The following is a 12,377-nucleotide window of genomic DNA, read 5'->3' as shown; positions in this document are numbered from 1 at the left end:
TTTTATTTAATTAAAGATGTTGTGGCTATTCTCTAATTAATTAAAGATTATATAGATCACTAGACATTATCAAATTAAACAAGCAAGGACTTAATAACAGAAAAGGAACAAAAATAAAAGGAACAAAACTGGGTGGCAGACCCAATTTTTTTTTTTTTTTTTTATTATTATTATAGGTATTTATATTATATATATATATATATATATAATGGAGAGAGATAAAACAGAGCATCACTTTTAAGAACACCATATATATAATTGAGAGAGATAAAGCAGAGCATCACTTTTATGAACACCAAGGCAGAGAATAGAAATGGCTCTGATACCAAATGAAGTAACTGATACGATTCTTTAGTGCGGAATAAATGCTTGATATGAATCGCAATAATAGAAGAAACTAAATTGCTCAAGAATAATACCTCCAGCCATTGGTGCTGCTCACTTAGGAGACACTGGTTTAACAGTCTTCCAAACTCTGCTCACTCTAAATGATGGTGTAAGACTGAAGAGAATTAAGTCAGTGAGCTTGGGGACCAAAACCAAGTATTTATAGCCAAGCTTCCATCAAGCTTTTCGGTGGCTCCATGTTGCCACTGTTTCAGATTATCATGGGCACGTTCCAACTGCTCTATGAACGTGATGAAGATGTATAGAAGTTGAGGACCATTATCTAAAACAAATTTCCTGAAAGAAGGGGAAGTTTGACACCCGTTCTTATGAACGGTTTCCGTGAGAAGCGGTCAACAGACTGTTTATCAATCTCGCTCTTTACTGAACAGAAGCATTAATTGCAGAGCATCAACCCATACCTAGCAGCTCAGCAATGATTTTTGGTCCACTGAAATTGATTCCATACAAATACTACTACAAAAACAACCACTCGTTAAATATTCCCCAATTTAGGCCTAGTTTGGGAAGACTAAATAAGTGTACTTTTTGACTTTTTATGAAATATAGGTTGGGTTTGAGTTGGGTTTGAAGTGATGTATTAGAGAGGTGATGTGACTTAAATAAGATGATGTGACTTAAATAAGATAGTGACTTTTTGACTTTTTGTCTTTTTTCAATCATGCCAAACTTAGCCTTACAAACTCAGACATGTACTTGAAAAAAGAAAAGTAAATAATAGAACCAATTCCAAAAACTTAAGTAAGAAAATCCCTTCCCTTTTCTATCCAATGACATACCGGTTCAAAAATTAAAAAATAAAAGAAAATCATAGGGTGAAACGGCCCATATCAATAACATAAATCTCCAAAGATTGTAACTATCATAACAATAAAAAACATATCCACATGATAAAAAAGACAACACCCCAAATGCCCCAAACTCCCAAATCCAACTAGTCCACAAAGTCTTCAATATCAAACCTACCTACCAAGCACATTTCATTTTTACTTTTGAGGAGGGAACTAAGCCATCTTTCACTTAGAATTTCTTTTACCAACCACCTTCTATTACATCAGCTAAACCTCACGCATTCCGATTGGTTATTCTTATGAAGGTCTGAAATTGGACCTTCCTTCTTATACCCTTCTTCTCACAACTATTTCCCATTTCAACAGAGAAGTTTTAAAATAAAAAAAACCCGATAGAAACCTACCTAATCAATCACTTCACTCTCATGGAGGAACCCAAGTAAATCCCTACGAACACAAGAATCTCATGCATAACAAGTAAATGATAATAATTTTGGAATGAAATTTAGGAGTGGTTTGAGATATTCTAAATAAGTGCACTTTTTGACTTTTAATATAAAAAAAAAAAATGTGTAGCAAAGTAGAAAAAGTAGATAGAAAAGTAGAGAGGAGATGTTGATAGATGTTAATTGATGTGACTCAAATAAGTGTATGTATGCAAAAAAAAAAAGGTGTACTTTTTTAGTGCATGCCAAACACCTACTTAGTGGAATACAGCGTTGAAGTCTGTCTTGTTTACACTGATTCCCACTTTTTGTTAGACATGCCACGGTGAGCAAGAACATGTCACGTTTAGACTAACTTGGGGGAGAACTATTTATTTGGGTTTTTGGAAGTATGGAACTCTTAACACTAGAGTAGGCCATAATGGAAAATAAAATAATAAAAATAATTATCTTGAAGTTATAAAAAAAAAAGTTCCTTCAAACAAGCTTATCAAACATCAAACCCCACAATAGGATGTAAGCTTCGAAGCACATCTTTAGCTTGAACGCAAAAAAACCAACAGCCAAGAAATAGTGAATTTACTTAATTCTAATTATAATAGTTTTGCTCAATAATTTTGCATTTGTGTTTTCTCAGTCCAATTGAAAATGGGTAATAACAATTTGGACAGAAAATGTCGTACAAAATACATGGTGTCATTATAATGTTAATTGATTATTTGGCCCTTATTTGGCGTACGATTTTTGGGCACTATATGGGTTAATCCAATTCTATCTAAGTATACGCATGAATATATAAATTATCTCCCTCATTCTTTCTCTTGACAATTTCCCCAAGCAATGGCAAACGGCATCCACCACCATGTCAACCCCCGTCCAATTGTTGACCCTTACGTTGTGTTTGGTTGGGGAATTTGGGGAGGGATTTGGAAAGGGAAAGGGAAAATGTGTGTGAAACTAGATGAAATATAGGCATGTTTTATTTATATTTCACTTATCTTTTCTATTTCCCTTTCCAAATCCCTCCTCAAATCCTCCAACCAAACACAACATTAATCCCTACAACATCTCCCTTAAAAAAAAAAAAAAAAAAAAAAAAAGAAAAAAAAAAAGAATTACCACTCTTTCCAAACTGGTGGTCGACAACCAAGGATAGCCGTGGCAAGAATAGGCATTAAAAGTAGCTTTAGATAAATTATAAAGGGGGCTTTCACATAGTAACACTAAGAAAAAAAGGATCCCCCTACCTACTACATGCATGAGCCAGCTTCAAAACATATGGAAGAAAAATTAGTTAGACGTATGTACAGTGTAGTAAGGCAACGAAGACCCAAGAACATAACCAAAGATTTAAATGCTTTGCTTCAGTAGCTAGTAGAAAGAAGGAATCCAACTTCTTACGTATTCAGTCCTTCCATAACTTTTTAGTAATGTTTATTTCATGGTTCTTTTGACTTCCACAGTTCGATGTATAATAAAGTTTGGAAAAAGAAAAGCATTCAAACGTCAGGATTTGATGTGGTTTAAGATGCTCCTTTTAGATGTTAAATGGATCGGTAGTACAATTCCGAATTTGTTTGGGTATCACTTCCCAGTAAATATGATTGATTCTCAGCAAATAAATGAGTTCACATAATTTAATTGTTGTGATTATGCCAATGTAGGAAAAAATATAAGCGTACATGTTGTGTTTACTTTTTGGTTATGCTATGCTTCATCTTTTCTTGTAGATCTATGGCCAAGCTTGAAATGGTCTTCAATTGAAGACGTGAAAACTGTTGTAGCATAGTCAAATACTAAAGATGGTTTGCAAAACACTTCAAATGGACCATGTTTGTTTAAGGCATTGTTTGGCCAAGACCCAATTTCTCTCTAGTCCTCTTTTGTGGATTTTTGTGAGAGAAAAGATGTAGAAAAAAAAAATTATAAAATAGGAGAGTGAGAGATTACATGAAAATTGAACTAGTGATGTGGTTGACAGTGGCTATAGAGGCCCTATGTTCAAGTGGGAGACAGAGAGATGGAGATAAAAGGTCAAGCAGGCAGTGGCGAAGGGAGCATGTGACCGCGGGGGGGGGGGGTCATGTGCCCCTGGATTTTTGGTTTTTTTTTTTTTTGGCAAACATAAAAAAAATTTAAAATTAAAAATTAAAAAAATATTATTAGAGTGAAATGTCAATGACATTTTAAAAATTATAAAAACAATAACGGTTGTTTTGATTGAAAATGAAGAGACTATTATAAATAAAACATATTAGCTATGAAAATTTTTTAATGTAATGACGATGTCATTATTAGTGATATGCGAGTACAAGTAATCTCACTATAAAGATATGAAATTTATTAGATTATTAGTTACATTTGACATGTGAATTTCACTCTTTATGCGTTTATTTACCATTAGTTGATGATGTTACATACCACAAAAAATAATTTATCATTATATAATTTATTTTAAGACTTATATCCATATTTTTTTTTTGTATTATCCATGATACACTAGTTACAAATAAATTTTTTTTTTTTTTGATATTTCCTGAAATCAATTGTAAAAAATGTACGTGAAATATTTTTGTAAAAATTATTATAATTAGTAAGTGCCCCTCTAAATTAATTTTTTAACTCCGCCACTGCAAGCAGGTTTTGTTCTTTTGTTCTCCATCACAAGAACAAAGAAGGAAGGGGTTAAAGCAAGGAGAAAGAAAGAAAGAAAGGATTAAAAGGGAGGTTTAATTCCTAAAATGCCCCTTCAAAGTGGCCATGGGAGTGGCATGTGTATTTCTGTTGACTAACTTTATCAATAGAACAAGTAAGAAACCAATTGCAAAATGAAAGGGTAAATTCATTGCAATTAAAACTACATTAACCAAATTTACACAATGAGTAAAGTATGGAGACTATTGGCGTAATTCACTCCTTAATTGACTAAAGGTGCATTATACAAAGATAATTTAACTGCTCACCACCACCACCCCCCCCCCCCCCCCCCCCACCCCAACAATCAAGAATAAGAAAATCTAACAACTAATTTGAAAATTAAATTACTCTAAAGCCAATCCACCCCCTCAGACACAAGGTTCCCACCACTGCGGGGTCTAGGGAGATGTTCGCAACGTCACTCGCACGTGTGGTGAGGTTTTTTCTGCATATTAAACCCATGAAAACCAACCATACAACAGCACCAAGGCCTGGAAAAGTTCCTTATGCCATTGCCAAATCATTCCAGAGAACAAATGTGAGTGAGACTAGTCAAGGTAACCCAAATCTTATAGCAGAGAGCAAAATTATCCAATAGCAGTACAGTGAGCACTAATAACAAGTTATAATAGCAGGGAGTTGATGTTAGGTTTGGGAAAGTTACACTTTCAAGGCAAGGAAGAAATAATAACACAAGTAACCCCAGAAGGACAATGCACACAAATAACAAAACTCTAGATCCTAAGCCATTCCATAAAGAAAGGAACATGAGAGACGGGAATAGTCTTGACACCCCCCCCCCCCCCCAACATCCACTACTAAAAAAAAGTACTTTTTACGACCGCTACAAGTCGTTGCAAATAATAAAAAGACAGTCGCAAAAGACTTCTTGCGACGGCCCATGCGATGGCAAATGAGGGTCGCGAATGTGGGGGTGACAAATACTTTTTGCGACCGCAAAACAGGTGTCGCAAACTATTTGCGATCACCTAATCTACTTATGGCGACTAATGTTCTTCCGTGACAAAAAAAAAAAAAAATACCTATAATGTATTAGCGACTATCTTGTTACCGTCGTAAAAAAAAAAATGCCCACAATGTTTTAGCAACCTATATTCTCATATATATATATATATATATTCAAATATTATATACAACAAATGTAAAGTGATATTTGCAAAAATTCTAATACTCATGTATTATTTTCCATCACTTCCCTCAACAAAAATATCTTTCTTCAAAAAAAAAAAAAAAAAAAGTGTTCATACAAAATATAAACTTCTATATATGCAAAACAAATATCCATCAACCATCCTTAAAAGTATTTATAAAAAATACTAATATATTCAAGTACTCAAAAAAAGAAAAAAAAAAAATTCTCAGTTTAGCTCTCAATATCACCCATTCAATCATATCAACTACTCACTCAACACTACCTGCAAAAATATACATCAATATATTAGTTGACTAACTTGGATGCCAAAACAAAAATAGATACGAAGAGCACATTAATTGACAAAAGGAAAATGTTTGAGGGCCCGAAATGCCTGGCTCGAATGTGGCTGGAAAATTTTTTTTTTTTTCTTTTTTTCTTTTTTTCTGCCATTTTCGACGCAGAGGAAGGTCGAAGCGGAGGAAGAGAGAGAGGGAGAGGGAGAGGAAGAGGGAGAGGGGTCGCCGCCGTCTCCGATCCGTCGCCGATCGCCGCGCCTCCGCCATGCCTCTGCTCGTCGCCTCTGCCATCGCCGATCGCCGCGCCCCTCGCCTCCGCCTCCAGCCCATTTTTTAGGCCCCCTCCAGTCCCCCTCCTCCCCCTCCCCCTCCCCCTCCCCCTCCCCCGTCTTCATCTTCCTTCTTCTGCTGAAAAAAAAAAAAAAAAATTAAAACCACGAAACGACGTCGTTTCGTGGTTTAGGGGCATTCGGGACGGAGGAATTCGGGCTCTCAATCAGTTCTCTTGACAAAATAATTAGCTCTAAGAATATTGAAAAATTACTTGAACTTGATTATCTTCTAATTCAATTGGACAAAACAGTGATGCTAATTGCATAAAGAACACCCTGCAACAGAAATTTTAAGAATTTGAATCAGGAATTTTTCTAAGAGTACGCAACTGTGTTACAACACCAGTTTAACTACAATTGAATTCATAACACAAAACTCATAAATTAAATGCACAACAGATAAACGATCATATAGACACATAAAATATTGTTAATTTATATTTTGTCAGGTAACTAACTCTTTGTAAAGATTCTCTATCTAATACTTGTTATGAGCTATGTGACTGAGGAGGAACCTCATGCAATCACAATAAGAGTTGGCAGGGTAAAAGTCCCACTGCGCTAAAGACTTGTGTTTGAGATATTAGGGAGATTTTCAATGGAGGGTGTGCTTTGGAGAGTTTTCTCATAGAGATAACTGCAACAGTGTGTTTGATCCCATCTCACTAGGGAGCATTCTTCCTTGATTGGGCTGCCAAAGGAGTCCTGTATTTGGACATATTAGGAATAAAATTGGCCATGTAATTTACAATACCAAGAAACTGTTGAACCTGCTTGTATGTAAGATGTTCATTTAGGAAATTTTGTGAGTCTAACCATCACATCATACCATATAGAAGCAAAAACTAGATGGTAACACAATAGTACCTTTGACTGCTTCATAAACTCACTCATTCATGACCCATTTGTAACAATCCTCACAAACAGCTGGTGAAACTTCTACACTCAATCTAAAAAAAAAAAAAATACTCAATTACAAATACATATAAAGCAGAACTTATACAAATATACTCTGATTAACAAGTGTATGCTGGCCAATAAATGTAGAAGGAAAAAAAAAAGTTGAGAAATGCAGTATAGGATACTCAGGATCTCATGAATATGACAATAAAATAGTACACTTTGAATTGGGCAAGAAAGTAAAAACCCAACAAAATTAGCTGCTAACAACTTATTGTGTTCTGGATGATGATATCTGCTCTTCTTCATATCACTTGTATTGTGTAAAAAATTTCACAAGTTTAAAGTAAAGAACAAAGGAAATGCCAGATTATCTACGTAAACTCATCCAGATAAGAAATAAGAGAGCAGATATCATCATTGAGTGCTTCAGAGTTCGCTGGTTTAAAAAAAAACAGAAATTTATACAAATAGTGAATTGTCTACATAATGAAGTTGAAAAAAAAAACCTAGAGAGAATAGGAGAAAACAAAAAATGAAAAAATGCAAAGCATCTCAGAGTCAACATTCCCCATAGTTTTCTTCACTAGCAATCAAAGTGCAAGGATAACAAAAGGTTACTCATCACTGATGCTCACATAAATCCATAGCTTCCATAAAAAGAACACATAAAAACTAATGAACCAAAAGCAAGTGGTAAATGGATCTCAGAATAATATGAATATCTTCAATCCCTTTAAAGGGAATTACAGATAGATAACGCAGTTTTTATCAATCATCATTGATCCTATCCAAAAAACCCAATTGAGCAAAACAAAAAAATTTAGTACTAAAAAAAAAATAAAAATAAATAAAAAAAACAGAGTAGTCAAGCCAAACAGAGAGAGAGCTATATCCATAGATTTCTGAAGCAGAAATCAAAGCAAAACAACTAACGAAGTAACAAACAGATCAAGCATAAAGTAAGCTTTTAAAGCATAAAGATTGAAATTTTTTACACAATACAAGTGATAGAATTTTCTAAAAATCAAGAATCAAACACTTTAAACTCGTTACATGGACTTTTATATTCCCCAATATGAACCTATGTTAACAAGACATAAATTGGGTATAGGTACGGGATGTATGGGACACATGAATTTTACAGTAGTTTTTTTGTTCTTTGTCTCGACGGAACAACAGAGCCATTTTCGATTGGATTTTTTTTTCTTTTCTGAATTGCAATTCAAGGTTATGTTTTGTCTAGATTTAGTAGAGCTTCCTAATCTCTGAGAGAGAGAGAGAGAGAGAGAGAGAGAGATGCAGGTTCATTGTATTGTGAATGGTGTGCTAAGTTTACATAAGCTTCCTAATCTCTGTGAGAGAAAGAGTAATGCAGGTTCGTAGTAGTCTGGATTGTGGTTATGGATGTTGTAAATTTAAATACAGTTAAAAAACTGAGGAATTAAACTGGTCCGTGAATGTTTTCAAAAACTGAGGAAACTAACTCAGCCTAACCAGATGTTTTTTTCTTTTCTAGTAGTGAAGCCCAAAGAATAGCAACAGCCAGCACAAGTTTTCCTAAAGAATCATTCCAATAATGGTAGCCTTGACAACACCTAAAGTAATATCATACAATGATGGAACAAAAAGTTATTCTAATAATGTCTTTTTTAACCTTCCTCACACTAGCACCTTCTACATGCACAAAATTATAGCTCCAATGTGTTGTTGATCTGCTTTAATAAATGTAAACATCTAAAACTTGACTCGGCATTTTGTACATTATTTAACGATTATGTCATCTACAATGTCTGACTATGAAATTTTAGTCCTTATATTCAATAAAGTAAAATAAAAATATTTACTTCGGTATTTCATTAACACTTCAAAGAGATAACAAGTTCAAAGGTCATTACAATCACAAATCATAATTGTTCAGTCAGAAATTAAATTACTCAAAACACTTTAAAAACGATCAATTTTTACGTGAACAACTTAAAATTGAGATTTTCTTGCCAAATAGAGTACAAGTTTCTCAAGTATCACTATCCCTGTGATTATCCAGCTTCATCATTTGGATAATCAACTTGTAGCCACTACATTCCGACACTGCTTTCATCTTAATCCAGACACAATCCATTCATCATCCATATCTTCACTAGTTCCATAGTAATCAATCCTAATCTCAAAAAGGCCTAAGCTTTCGCACATTCAAATTATTCAGCAGGTCATGAATAGCTACTGAATTCATTAATAAAATTCAACATGAAAACATATAAATTGATTTAACCTATAATATTTTAACTGAAACATGTCATGATTTGTAGCAACATGAAAATAAAAATTACAAATAAAATAGTTCATACTTTAGGTAGCTGCAGAGGAGCTTTAACCATGGTTCATCCTTCAAATAATCCCCCAACACTAAGACTACACCAACTACTGTACCATCAAAAGATGTAAATTATTGATTTCACCTGTGGTTTGGAACCATTACTGTTCATTGTGTCAAACTGGACAAACAACAATCAACAGGCTTGTTAAACATGTAAGCTAACTGTACTGTCAAGCTGCCATAGATGGCCATATATTCAATGAAAAAACAAAACCAACAAAAAAAAAAAACATATGTTTGCATATACTTGTACAGATATATCAGTAGGAAATTTGGAAAAATCATGGATCAATCAATCAAAACAACGAGATAAAGAAGAAATTGAAAAATTAAATTGAGAATTGAGATAGAACTGAAATACTGGAACAATTTTTTCAGCAAAATGAACCTCGCTTTTGCTTCGAATTAGGAGATGACTTCTTCATAGTGAACCACTGAGTATCCATCTTCTCGATCTCTAATCTTCATCAAACCTCAATTCACTCTACTATTACTCCGTCTTCTATCGATTTGTAACACACTCAAAAATCCCCAAATTCATGTACTTAAAATCAGCAGTGACTCAATGCTTAACACACATTTCGAGAGAGAGAGAGAGATGGAGAAGATATTGACAGATTCATACCAGTCTGTGAGAGAGAGAGAGAGAGAACGATCAGTGCTGTTTGTGAAGAGACTAGGGCAAATGTAAGGAAGAGGGGAAAATAAATAAAGGAAAATAAGGAATAAATTGACTATTTGCCACTGCTAGTGCGGTGGTCGCAAATTATATAGTAGCAAAAAGTCATTTTTCTAGTAGTGATCCAGCAACACATTACAAAGATATTCAGTAAATAGACTTCACATCACTCCACTCTACTTTTAGTCCTATGCTATTGCGACTTTTGATTATCAATCACTGCCAAAGTCAAAATGCAGCTGTACGAGAATACTTTAAAACCCAAGACAAACAGAATATATGTAGTCGACTCCAATCAGAATCTGTTCAAAATATATCTCAACATGTGAAGTGCTCATGAAAATTGGCATACAAGCAACCCAACTGCTACAGACAATGAGCATGTCCTCAAGGAAACATTGGTCACCGTTAAAGCATAAACTACATGCTTAACAAAAGCATAGCCAATGAAGATCCCAAAACTACATTCAACACTACCATATGCATTAAATGCAAATTAGGATGTAAAATGTCCACGATACCTGTTCTTTATGTCCTGCTTATAAAACTGTTCGGTAAACTTCTTATCCAATTTCCAAACTTGTACAAACCCTCTGATTGAAACTAGGCTCTCTGAGTAGCTACAAACTAGAGATGACCCGGCAAGAGCCCCATTAATTTGAACATTCTTAACTTCTTTAGAACCAACCAAACCAAACCAAGCCTTAAGTCCCATCAAATGGGATCGACTGCATGAATACTCCTTCTCGCCATTTTTGGAACATCCCAACAGCCTCTCAACCCCCAAAATGGGTCCAACAGTGAATTTCTTACTCCAAGAGCAGTCACGACCACCAACACCAGAGTCTTCCATCACCCACATATCAACGAACTCATTTGGGTCTTCAAATCCACTGAGAGGCAGGCAAAGCATGAACAGCAGAAGAATAGACAAGCACAAAGAATCCTTGACATTGACAGGACGACATCAAGTAAATACAGGGCACAGGCAATTGCCTAAACACCTCATTACCCCCATCGAACCACAAGAAAGTAGAGCTCAACCCGAGTTCCAGTTGAGATATTATGGCTGTGTTTGGAGTGAGTTTCTAATCAATTTTCCACCCTTGTATTTGAATGCTATGTTTGGTTTTAGTTTTCAAAAATCAATTACAATGCCACATTTGAAGGAGACAATCCGTAGAACCTTGTAATCGTTGTTTACAAAATCAAATGCAAAACCAACGGACAACTTAGAAACAAAGTCAGTGGTGAAATGGACGATTTTGGTAGCAGGGTTCCAAAGAGTGATGAGTGGAGACCAAGGTGGGCTATTAAGACAAACCAAGCCATTGATGGAACCCACAATCTCCATATCGTATAAGAGGAAATGTGGGTTTGGATTTGGATTTGGATTTGGTTGTGCTACAGAGAGATGAGTTCATCGGAAGAGAAGTCGTGGCGGCTATGGACGAGGAGGGTGTGGTGGTTTTTGATGGAAGAAGATGAACCTTGGGTTGGCGAAGATGCTACGCCAGGGTGTGCACACGCACCTGAATCGGAGGAGGGACTTCACGGGGAGTCTGGACAGGATGTCCGACATAATTTCGCTGTGGGCATTGCAGCTCGACATAGCTCCTTCGTCCGGTCTGTGCCTTCGGTGGCTTCCTCTTCCTCCACCTCCTCTCCGGCGCCGCATTTTTTGAGGCCGTAAATGAAAATACCAAAGTTGTTCGGAAATTGGGAATGGAGGGTTGTTAGGGAATTCTCATCGTTAGGGTTTTAGGGCTTGGGTCCTTCTATTTACACACCACCATTTCTCTTATCCCACACCATTTTTCAAAATTTTTTTTTCTTATTTTGTTGATTTAGAAAATTACCAAAAAGGACACCACAATTCTCATTTTTCATTTTTTTTTTTTTTTTTCATTTTACACACCGCCAACCCTCGCACCACCCATCCCGGTTACCTTCTCTAGCCATCTTCTTTCGCAGGTTCCTCCACTTCCCACTCCTCTCATTTTTCAAAAGCCACTAGCCACCACCACCATCTCCTCCATGAGCCCTTCTGCCTCGGCTACCCACTCCCCAACTTCATCTCACCACGTCTGCCTAGTGCCCTCTTTACAGCGCCGTCGTAGACTAATGAATAAAATAGATCGCGATCTCGTGATCGTGATTAAGAGAGAGAGAGAGAGAAATCGCAGATTGTAGAAAGAGAGAGATCACCACCTCATTCCCCCACAACATTCAACCACCGCCACCACCTCCGCAGCCCGACAACGAGAGTAGATCGCGATATTGCAATCACGATTG

General features: G+C 35.8%; 1 long non-coding RNA gene and 2 other non-coding genes across 5 annotated transcripts; all 3 read right to left on the bottom strand.

The window, feature by feature from the left end:
• Window positions 1-746: 746 nt before the first annotated feature.
• On the bottom strand, window positions 747-11,846 carry LOC145798711 (uncharacterized). Of its 3 annotated transcripts, XR_014340162.1 has the most exons (4): window positions 10,604-11,846; window positions 6,994-9,521; window positions 6,339-6,402; window positions 5,606-5,778 (listed from the first exon to the last, which is right to left on the bottom strand). It is a non-coding gene; the product is annotated as an uncharacterized LOC145798711 (long non-coding RNA). The 3 variants fall into 3 exon arrangements; XR_014340161.1 differs by lacking the exon at window positions 5,606-5,778 and adding an exon at window positions 747-864 and having other exon boundaries at window positions 6,339-9,521; XR_014340160.1 differs by having other exon boundaries at window positions 6,339-9,521.
• LOC114283224 (small nucleolar RNA snoR26) lies at window positions 7,575-7,663 on the bottom strand. Its single transcript, XR_003636501.2, has one exon. It is a non-coding gene; the product is annotated as a small nucleolar RNA snoR26 (small nucleolar RNA).
• On the bottom strand, window positions 7,726-7,816 carry LOC114283225 (small nucleolar RNA snoR27). Its single transcript, XR_003636502.1, has one exon. It is a non-coding gene; the product is annotated as a small nucleolar RNA snoR27 (small nucleolar RNA).
• Window positions 11,847-12,377: the final 531 nt, after the last annotated feature.

Source organism: Camellia sinensis, chromosome 9, assembly GCF_055761805.1.
Source record: "Camellia sinensis isolate YWXY chromosome 9, ASM5576180v1, whole genome shotgun sequence".
Classification (NCBI taxonomy): domain Eukaryota; kingdom Viridiplantae; phylum Streptophyta; class Magnoliopsida; order Ericales; family Theaceae; genus Camellia; species Camellia sinensis.
Note: the sequence above shows the minus strand (reverse complement) of the source record. Positions and strands in the feature narration are given on the sequence as shown.